This window comes from Pseudorasbora parva, chromosome 1, assembly GCF_024679245.1.
Source record: "Pseudorasbora parva isolate DD20220531a chromosome 1, ASM2467924v1, whole genome shotgun sequence".
Classification (NCBI taxonomy): Eukaryota; Metazoa; Chordata; class Actinopteri; order Cypriniformes; family Gobionidae; genus Pseudorasbora; species Pseudorasbora parva.
This window is the reverse complement of record NC_090172.1, coordinates 15,970,047-15,981,747: the sequence shown is the minus strand read 5'-3', so window position 1 is coordinate 15,981,747 and position 11,701 is coordinate 15,970,047. Positions and strand designations below refer to the sequence as shown.

Below are 11,701 nucleotides of genomic sequence, written 5' to 3'. Positions count from 1 at the left end.
TGCCTGCCAACTGACAGATGAACTGACAGCTTTCTTATTTAGGTTTAAATAAAAGGTAATGTGGTGGATAAACATTCATAAACCATTTTCTCATAACACTTTAAAGCCGCGATCGAAATACAGAACATCACACAAATATATACAAATTTTGATAAATAAACATAAACAAAAATACCCGCCTAGAGAGTAATAGAACACGTTTGAGTGCGTTTACATGCACATTCAAAATAAATATAATAGTGATTTTTTTTTTTCTGTGGATTTGTGTTTTTGCAGGTTTCCCATTAATTTCCTATGGTGGTCATTTTTGAACGAAGAGCAAAAGTGGGAGTATTTTTTTTACAACCACTTAGCATACTCGAATCATGCCAACAATTTTTTTTGTTTACATACCTAATGCTAGAAAAGTCACCAAGTTTTATATCATTCTGATAAAGCTGTGCTTTTTAATGATTAAAAATGTGGTTCACAAAGGTTTAGTTTTTCATAGGTGTGTGTGTGGATCAATATCACACTATTGATGTTTCAGAGTGTCACCCCTATAGTGCTGTGTACTTTTTTTGGTATTGTGGCCGATTTGTAGTTTGTACACACAAGGGGTTGCACCGACTTGTCGACTAATTGACTAGTCAACCTTAATGCCCTGTCATGATGCTTTAAGCTTGATGTAGACTAGTTGCTGGCCTATAGAGGGCGCAACAGGTTAAACAATTTCCTGACACGCAGGCTCTGTTTTGAACAGTTAAAAATGACAAATAAATGCATACTTCAAGAGCTCTCCACAAGACATGTTTGATTACCATCTGGATGCTTAAAATCGATCGGGAGAATGTAAGCTTATTGTACATGTAAGTTATTCATCGCGCTAAACTAATGAGTGCTGCATTGCAACGCACACACATAGCCTGATCACGCGGAGATTGCGCGCCTCACACATAACCATTCAGTAGAGCAGAAATGTATTGTCAATACAGTTCTGCCAGAAAGACTCTGGAGAATAAAAACTTGTGACAATTATCCATTTATTAATAATCCAGCAAGCAATAAATTACTTTGGCATAGGCCCCGTCCGTAGCTCGCAATCTGAGGGTCCGGACTCTGCATATCCTGCCTGAAGACGAAGGCAGAGGCGCAGCCGATCCCCCTTGAGGTAAGGAAGGGACCATCCTGGTGGTGGTGGAGTGGAGTGGGGATGGATTTAACTTGGAGGTGGTGGGGAGGATGGTGGTGAATTGGGGCGTCAGCATCTGCGAACTCAAACATGAGTAAGTACTGATCTTTTTTACACCAGTATAAGAATGTGATTGGATAGGTACAAAGTTGAAGTGACGTAACAATTAAGTCTTCCTGGCAGAACTTATGCTAAAGCTTTCATTTCTGTCAGAAATACTCGGGAGAATAAAAACTTGTGACAATTATCCATTTATTATTAATCCAGCAAGCAATAAAGTACTTTGGCATAGGCCCCGTCCGTAGCTCCCAATCTGAGGGTCTGGACTCTGCATATCCTGCCTGAAGACAAAGGCAGAGGCGCAGCCGACCCCCAAAAACTTGAATGGAAGAATGCTTCCACCCGGACGGAGCCTATCCCCCAAAACGGTAAATAAAGTAGACCCACCGGTCTTGAGTCCTGGAGTTCCTAAAGAGAAGAAAAACAAGAGTTAACGTGGTAAGCGAGGACATGAACGCCACCTGCTGATGGCTAAACAGGACACAGGACTTGGAGTTATATGTTGTAGATGAGTACTACACGTGAGTACTACAATTAATATCTGCTGCTGCATAAATTGTAAACGTTTGGTCGTTGCTGACGCCGCAAATATTTTTTTTGTTTTTGTACATGTCTGAACGCATGGAGACAAGGCCGCAGGGCCACACAGAGACAAGGCCGCAGGGCCACACGGTCAGTTAGACCACATAGACATTGACAATGTCGCAAGGCCACGTACACCTTTTTTTTTTTTTTTTTTTTTTTTTTTTTAAATACCACCACCACCAGTAGTTGTATAGCGATTTACCTGAACCATTACTGGAGAGCTTGCTGAGCTTCTAAGGAAGATTTTTGAATCAGGTCTTATGTAAGACTCGAATGCAGAAGAAGACCATCTGCCCAGGATCTTGATGGCTGTAGTGGGAATGCCCCGTTCAGCTGCTGAAGTGGCTGCCCCAATCCTGAAGGAATGACCGGTATACTGGGAGGGAGATAGGCTACAACTTTTGAGGACAGAAACTAGGGGATTCCTAAACCAGGCTTTAGAGAGGGGTGCTCCGTTAAGTAGGATAAATAGAGGGGAATTAGCTGAGGATCTCTGACGAATTTTAAGAAATTTAAGCATGGATGAGAAGGGGCAGAAATTGTTGCCAATTTTAGAAATTGTTAGTGTGACTCCAGAACCTTCAGAAACTGTTTTAGATCACTTGAGAAACAGCGTAAAGAATTTAGGTGAAAAGCGTAAATCAGAAAAGGAAAGACCGTGGGCAGGATTGAAATGATTGGTTGCTGAAGTAAATTCCCCTGAAAAAAGCAGTTAGAAACACCGCTTCTAGTCAAATATTGTTATATGTGCAAAATAGCCCGTTGCGGATGGAAGTAATTAATCATTGCAATAAAGGTAAAGTGAAAGGCAACCCTTTGTCTGGAGAAATACTAGAGGATTTACTAATGCCTTTTAGCAAAAGCCGGTTGGAAGTAGCAGAGAAAAGACTTGGACAATCGGGATTAAAATATTTGGCATAAAACTGTATTATGTAGTAATCTCCGAATTGAAGCAGGTTTAAGATTGCGTTTTTCGAAATTAAAGGTAAGAAAGGAGCAGACAGTTGTAATCAAAATGGGAAATATAGGGATCTGAAAGGAAAAGCAGAACATTAAAAAAGAAGACCAAGTGGAAGTGGAAGCTTTATAGGTAGAAGGAGCTACTTCTTTAGACATGTAATGTCGGGCTGATCTGACCAAGTCATCTAATTTAACATTGCTGCTGATTGGGGCGGGAAAGGTGTGGGATCCATGCGGGCTGAAGGGCAAAGCCGTCTGAAAGTCTGAAAATGAAAACGGGATAGTGCATCAGCAATGACATTAGAGTGTCCAGGTTTGTGAACAGCTTTAATGATAAAATTATGGACAACTGATAGCCAGATTAGGCGTTTTACAAAAGGCATGATCGTTGGGCAAGATAATCTGCCTTTATTGATGATGGGGACGAGGGCTTCGTTATCGCAGAACCTCATGATACGTTTCCTTGACCATTTTGGACCCCAAATTACACTGGCTATGACTATAGAGTAAAGCTCATGGAGCGCGGAAGAAACGGAGCCAGGGCTAGACGCGGAAAATGCGATTGGCCATTTCTCTGCGAACCATTGTCCTTGAAAGAATCCCCCAAATCCAATGGATGGTGCAGCGTCGGTAAATAGATGTAGGTCTGTTGATGATTCAAACGCATCTTTATAAAAAAAAAGAAATACCGTTCCAATCATTTAATAACTGAGTCCAAAATTTAATATCGGACAGATATCCTTCGTCTAATTGAAGCGAACCGCTTAGGTTTTGCGTAGAATGAACCAATGTTAGCAAACGAGAAATGAAAGCCCTTCCTTGCGGAATTATACTCATGGCAAAATTGAGGTGACCGAGTAGGGAAAGTATGTCATGTTTCAAAACGACACGTAAAGAGGAAAAACTTTCCAAAAAGGATCTGATCCTTGCAAGCTTTTCTTGAGGAAGGGAAGCTTGCATTTTGACTGTATCGAGAAAAATGCCTAGAAATTCAAGCGAAGTTAAGGGACCCAATGTTTTTTTCTGCAGAGAGAGGCACGCCGACGTCACTAAATACCTGTTTATGTATATCTAGGATGGAAGATTGAGAATTAGGAAAATCAATCAACAAAAAATCATCAAGTAAATGTAGAACTAAAGAAAGCTTACAGACATTCAGCAGGATCCAGCACAGAGCCTCGGAGAGACTGTTGAATATGTGGGGGCTACTTCTACACCCAAATGTGAGCCTTACAGCAAAATAGAACTTAGAATTCCATTTGACTTCAAAAAGATGCCAGTCAGAAGGGTGGATTGGCATGGTTTTGAAAGCGTCTGTGATGTCAGCCTTAGCTAACCAGGCTCCTTGGCCAGCTAACTTGATTAACTGGATGGTGTTGTCAACCGAGGAATAGTTTAGAGAGAAAGGAGTTAAAGGAATGCATTCATTAACACTTGCTATGTTGGAAGAGTGAGGAGAAGACATATCGAAAATGAGACATTTTTTGCCAGAATATTTGCGCGTTGCAATGCCGATAGAACTAATCCGAAAGGGAGAGAAAGGAGGAGAAGCAAAAGGGCCGATAACATATCCTTTATTAACCTCTTTTTCTAGTAGTGCTGAAACCACGTGGGGTTCATTTCTGGCTGACTGCAAATTTTTTGCAACGAAAGAGCCAGAAAGGTGTGAAAGAACTCCTACCCGAAACCCTTGAGACTATTCAGAATTTTCTCTGTTTGGGGGCTTTCCCTGAGGCTGCAGGTTTGTACCGGCGTGGGCAGACGGATTTCGGGTGTGGATCCTTGCAAGAACTACAGATGTAAAGAAATTTACAGTTAGGATATAAACAAACAGATTCATTGAAACGAGAACAAACAGGAAAACCATTTAAATTTGTGATATGGCGACCTCTGCTGTCCGAAGAGGGCCTTACTTTTCAGCACTATGGACAGCAGCCGGATCATTGTTTGCGAATGCTTTGGGGCAAAATGCGGCCGAATGTTCGTGAGCGCTGCAAATAGCGCACGCCAAGATTTTTTGGCCACCGAAATGACGGACGAGCAGTTCCGTGTCTGTAACTGACCAGTCAATTCTTGAATTAAAGAGTGCGATAAATGATGCGGATTTAGTGGAAAGTGACTTGTGGTACTCGTAAAACAATGTTCCTCCATATCGTTGGCTGAAATCCGCAATCATAAATAGGTAGAGATCTAGCTCTTCCCTTCTCTCTTGAAAACTTTGGCACAAAATGTCTCTGTAAATGCCGAACGCAATAACGAATTCACCAAACGATAGATTGCGTTGAAGGCGAGGATCGGAGGTTTTAAGGAGAACTGCCACGTCCCCACAATCCACCATCTTTCTGTCGGCAGCAGGTGAAGGGAGTAGTAAAGAAGCCAGATTAACATCCTTACCTTGGATGATGTGATTTCTTAGGTGAGGAGACACAGTTACGGCAGCTGGCGAAACAAAATGCCTAACAAAATTTTGAGCAGGAGCCGCTATAGAGAGGTTGAAGTTTGGAGAAGATATTGGTGCCTGAACGTCTTGAAAAGGCGTCTGAATCGAGTGTAGAGGAGTAGACATGGTAGAAGATGTGGAAGGCTCGTTCGAGGGGTTACTTGATCCAAAGGAGAAGGAATGTAGCTGAGGAATCACTGATGAAGTCGTGGCCGGGTCTGAGCTGAGATTGTGATTTGAGAAATTATGTTTGAACGCTGACATGTTGAATTCCAATCCTTTGACTGTTTGAGCGAGGCTTTGAACAGCAGAAAGGAGCTGATGGTTCGTGTTTGATGGTTCAGCTCTTTGTGGAGAAGATGGTAGCCGATCAGGTAATGCTGATCTTTTTTCTGGGTGAGGTGAAGATGATTTAGCAGACCTTTTCTTTCCGGTTGGTTTGGGATGGGGTGCCGAAGTTGGGGCTTTTGAAGCGATAGAAACTAATGTAATACCAAAAGTCTTTTGGGCCAGGAGGTATAAATCTTCTCTGGAAAGGCCTTTACTAACCGGTATGCCAGCTTCCTCGAGAGCTTTAATTATATCCTCGGATGACCTTTGAGCCCATGGAGAGGTACGGCTCTGAATTCGAGAGCTGCGACGTGCAGGAGGAGAAGGTGAGACGAAATCATCGTCAGAGTCAGAGTAGTCACAGACAAATTGCGTGTCTTTAGACATTGTCGGCAAGTGAAGTGCAACTGAATTGGGGCGTCAGCATCTGCGAACTCAAACATGAGTAAGAACTGATCTTTTATACACCAGTATAAGAATGTGATTGGATAGGTACAAATTTGAAGTGACGTAACAATTAAGTCTTCCTGGCGGAACTTATGCTAAAGCTTTTATTTCTGGGGTTTATCAATAAAATAGCTAAGAAACTGAAAAGTTCTAGTATATATATCTTGATAACTAAAACTTACAGCTTCACTATTAGTAGAGAGACGCTGCCAGGTAGAATTAATTTACACACAATTACTAATGCATTCATATACATGTAATCTTGTAATCTTTATTGTGCTACTTTTTCTGTATCTTATTCAGATCGAGCAGAAATCTGTGAGAAATATAACTGCCATAAGAGAATAGAACAGATACAAAAGCTGTTATGTAGGACCAATAGCCTTATGAGCAGTGCTGTGTCATATGCTATAGCTGTCCTGTGCACAAGAAGACCCGAGTTCGTGTCTCAGCTCAAGGTTTAGGTTAATTTGTTTATTAATGACATCGTCAGCGACTAGTCGACGTCGACTCGACTTTCATCACATAAATGTCAACTTTAAAAAAATGGAAGTCTGTCAACCCCTAGTACACACAAATAGTCTGATCATTTTTGTGTTTTTGCCGATTTCCCATTAATTTCCTATGGTCGGTCATTTATGACCGAAGACAAAAAAAAACTGTTTACGACCAAATTAGCATGTTCAAATCATGACCACAATTTTTTTTGTGAGGAGCACCAGAGGGTTATTATTTAAAGAGTCATTAATGTAGTATAAATGTGAAATTATTTTTGAATTTGGTGCCTTCTAGACTGAGGAAAGACAGAAAATGTATTTTTATCATGGGGATAAAAGACAACAACTTCCAGAATTCACTTGCTTCGCTGCCCAACGAGGCCACTCCCACAGCCACCGCTGCATTACTGGATCACTTCACTTTCCCACAGTGTTCATTTTCATAAAATCAGTTCTGAATGTGTCTGTTCAATATAATGGGAGTGAGCAGAACTAGTATCATGGCACAAATGCAGCAGGAGTCAGATTACATTCATCACGACCAGTGATGGGAATAACAATGTTATAGTTAAACGGCGTTACTAACGGTGTTAATTTTTTTCAGTAAAGAGTAATCAAACTAATTACTGTTTCCCCCGTTACAACGCCATTACTCACTGAAGCAGTTTTCATACGAACAGGCAAACTCTGTCAGCGGACATGCAGCTGTGTGTTTGTGTGGTGTGTGTGTGTGTGTGTGTGTGTGTGTGTGTGTGTTAGAGTGCGTGTGTATGTGCGCTCATGTTGGGGGGTGAGTGTTCAGGGTATATGCAGGAATCCTGAAATTAATTTCAATACTTTTTAAGACTTTTTAAAGACCTTCTCAAAATATTTTAAGACCTTATCGCACTTTTTGTACTAGAATGTAGAATTAAAATCTCTATTGTAGGCCAATTTTGTATCGTTTATAGTGCATATCTGTTTCGCGATGTATGGAGGGCGACACATTACCTAACTGCGCATTTCGCAAAATACGTGACGTCACCCGTAGATGGCCAGGGATGGAAATTAACTTTTTTCAAAATCTACCACTCAATGTTTTTACCAGCCACTTTTTTGTTTTTAACCGACAATGTGTAACTGCATGTGAAAATTAATACTACAAGCTCTACAATACTTAAGCAGTTCATTTAATCTCAAGTCTCATTTTTTCTTTTTCTCTTATACACACACAAAACATTACCTAATATACATTTCATTAAATAAGTAGGGACCTGTGCTCTTTTTTACCTGGATGTGGCATTTGTATGATCCATGGTCTTTTATGGCTTCCAGTTTTAATGGTTTTTAGTCCCAACAATGAAACTATTAGTTTTGGCATCTTCTAAAGCATGTTGACCTATTTCGTTGGCCGGGTTTTTCGCTGACACAGTCGAGAGCTTTTCCCAGCAGTTCTCGGCCTCCCAGAAGCAGAAGGAAGCTATCCGGCACATCCTGCCCCGACGGTCCGCTGCTGCCTCCACCCCGCCGCCGACGGCAGCACCTCCGCCTGCCCATCGCCGAGGACGTCCGCCCGCCGCCACCCCTGCTCCCGCCCCATCCCAGCAGCAGCCACCCACCCGGGCGTAGACGTAGAGCCGGCCGTGGGAAGGACGTCCAGCCCGCTCAGGCACCGTCGTAAGAGACCCTGGGACGGGCCACCCAGAGATGGAGGAGTCATGGATTTCCCCCGGTCAGCCTTCTTGCACAGACACTCTTTAAGGTCAGGGAGGAGGAGGAGCAGGTCCTGTTGGTAGCTCCGTACTGGCCCAACAGGACATGGTTCCTGGAACTAGTGCTCCTCCCGATAGCGCCTCCTTGGCCCATTCCTCTGAGGAAGGACCTCCTGACTCAGAGACGAGGGACCCTCGTCCGGACCTCTGGAAACTCCATGTCTGGTCCTTGGTCGGGACTTGGAGGTTCTAGGTGATCTGCCACAGGCTGTGGTGGACACCATCACTTCCACTAGAGCGCCCTCTATGAGGCACCTCTATACGTTGAAGTGGAACCTGTTCGTCGATTGGTGCTCGAAGATGTTCGGTCAGGACCATGCTATCCTTTCTGCAAGATGGGTTGGAGAGAAGTCTCCCTCCACCCTCAAGGTGTACGTGGCCGCAATCGCTGCCAATCACAATCTGGTAGAAGGTAAGTCCTTGGGGAAGCATGACCTGATCGTCAGGTTCCTGAGGGGGGCGAGGAGGTTAAATCCGCCTCGCCCTCCCTCTATACCCTCTTGAGACCTGTCTTTGGTGCAGAGCACACTGCAGAGACCTCCCTTTGAGCCTTTGCAGTCAGTGGAGTTAAATCCTGTCTCTAAAGATGGTACACCTGACTGCGTTGGCCTCCATCAAGAGGGTAGGGGACTTGCAGGCATTTTTGGTCGACGAATCATGGGACCAGGTGGTGAGCCTGCAAGCGCTGCCTTCGGAGGAGGCAGATTCAGCCCTGGCTTTTCTCTGTCCCATCCGAGCCCCTTCTAGTGTCGGCTTGCTGTGCCACTCCCTTCCTCATGTGTGCGCTTATATGCTCAAGTCGAGTTACCCAGATTGGCGAACCCTGTTGAGTCCTCCGCAAACCCGCAGCAGTCAGACGTGGCGGAACGTCTGACGCCAGGTCTAACGCTTGTATGCATTGGCGGAACTTGTGTTAGGCTGGGTTCCATATGTTGTGACCTCCATGGCGGTCCCATATGGGTATTCTCCACGGTACGGCTCCCTACGGTGAGCCTGTGTCTTTCCCTCGGCAGAGCCCGCTCTGTCGTCTCAGTGCGGTGTTGTTCCCCCGCCTAAGAGGGCCGGGGCCACCCCTGGGACTTCCGTATTATGTACTGCCCACGGCCAGTCCATACGTGTAATCTCCACATGGCAACCCCCTTTTGGATAATGTGGCTTTGGCAGCGGCCCCCTGGGCACGCTTTCCCAGCGTTATCCAATAGTCCACTGAATGGGTTTTGTGGAACGGCAGTGTGACTCTTCCTGCAGGAATTTCCCCGCCCGTCCAGACAGGGTCCGAGGGACTCCGGCAGAGCGCTGGAAGTGGTAGTAACTGTGGCGTTTTCCAGAGGGATCCCAATTCGTCGGTCCTTCCGACGTAAGACGAAGTGACCGACTGAAATGGAACGTTTCGGTTACGTATGGTAACCCTCGTTCTCTGAAAGAGTACGTCCCGTCGCCACAGTTGCTGTACCATCACTGCAGGCCGAGCCACTAGTTTGGCTCCTCAGTGAAAAACAACAGTGCGTGGCGATCGATTCCGCTTTATACTCGCACCGTGGGGTCGGGGTGCGATATGCAAAGCACGCACGACAATGTTCATTGACCAGTTTTCTATATCTCGAAGCTGATAGGGGCTCCCAGAAGTGATCCCCAATTCGTTGGTCCTTCCAACGTACATCTCTGTTCCCTCCTTCAGGGAATAAGGGTTACCATACGTAACCGAGACGTCTCTGCCTCCTTTTTTTCTCATAAAAAAAAAAAAAAAACTTCTAGGCTGGTGGGCGGCAGTGGCTCAGTGGTTTATTTAGGTTGTCTACAAATTGAAAGGTTGGTGGTTCAATCCCCGGTTCCACCTGACCAAGTGTCGAAGTGTCCATGAGCAAGACACCCAACCCCAGCTGCTCCCGACGAGCTGGATGGCGCCTTACATGGCTGACATCGCCGTCGGTGTATGAATGTGAGGCAAAATGTAAAGCGCTTTGGATAGCCATAGGGTCTGTTAAAAGCGCTATATAAATTCAGTCCATTTACAATAAAATTAAATATGTCATAAAACAGCAGTTCTGTCTCTATTTTTCATTAAAAAAACTAAAACATTTTAGGCTACAATAAAGTGAAATATGACATAAAACACAACTCTTCCTTACTTTGTACCCTGTACATGGCCTCTGAATTTAAATCTGGCCCCTTAATGGCCCCTGTTACAGAAAAGTCCCAGAACCACCACTGTATCCTATTGAAAGAAAGTTTGAAACATAAACATTTATGATAATAATTAACATAATAATATACAATTGTATTTACATCACAGCCAATAAATTGGATTTGCTAGGGTCTCGTTGTTTTCAACAGGTCTAAAAGATGGGTCATCTGTATTTTCGTTCCATGTACTTCTCAGACAAATATTGTGTATTTGTATGTGTAAGTTTACATATTAATATGTAGATGATTCATAGATTATTAAAATTATCCACATTTACCATGTCAACTTATTTCGTGATAAATTCAATACTTTTTTAGCTTAATTTATATCCTTAACACTTCTTCTGTATAGTTTGTAGCTCAGTAACTTTTTTTTTTTTTTAGCTTGACCAACACTGCATATGCTTATGGGTAATATTTATAATGAGACATAAACGAAACACAGCCACTAGTATTACAGACAAAATGGCCATTCTCTCTCTCTCTCTCTCTCTCTCTCTCTCTCTCTCTCTCTCTCTCTCTCTCTCTCTCTCTCTCTCTCTCTCTCTCTCTCTCTCTCTCTCTCTCTCTCTCCTCGCTCTCTCTCTCTCTCTCTCTCTCTCTGTTTTTGCTTCGCCACCGCAGTCTTATCTGTTCTGCATGTGCACTAGTCTGATAGAGCCTCAAGCCATGCAGCAAGATAACACAAAATAATTAGTTAACATTCAGCTTACAGGGGGAGAGAGGAGGTTAAGACTTGGATAAGCACCCACAATGTCTGCAGCTAAATTATTTATACATTTTATCCAAATGCATATATGAGATGAAGCTGTGTGGGAGAGAGCTGGTTAGTGCGAGTGTGTGTGTTTGTGTGTGTGTGTGTGTGTGTGTGTGTGTGTGTGTGTGTGTGTGTGTGTGTGTGTGTGTGTACAGACGCAGGCTTTGAGATAAGTGCGGTGAATAATGAAATCCTGACTTCCTACTTCTGCCTTTAGAAGAAAATTGCACAGAGCCGTCTGCCGTCTGCTAATGCAGATACACCTTCCCCTGCGAAACTCCCTCGCTCTCAGTAACCATCTAAAACACAGTCTGCACGTAAATAATAGTTCATTTAAATGTCGCTGCAAATGTCTGCTGTGAGATTTGACCAACTGCACAAAAGTGGTCAAATATTTCCTTAAAAGTCTAGTATCTCACTTATTAATATTATTTTCTGTAGGGCAGTTAGATGTTCATGGCTGTATAAATATTCCTGCTGAACAGAATTTAAAAATATGTGAAATGAGGAAGGAAAAAA

At 43.5% G+C, this 11,701-nt stretch overlaps 1 pseudogene; it reads right to left on the bottom strand.

Annotated features, from left to right (window-relative positions):
* Positions 1 to 2,961: 2,961 nt before the first annotated feature.
* On the bottom strand, positions 2,962 to 5,933 carry LOC137075228 (uncharacterized; annotated as a pseudogene).
* Positions 5,934 to 11,701: the final 5,768 nt, after the last annotated feature.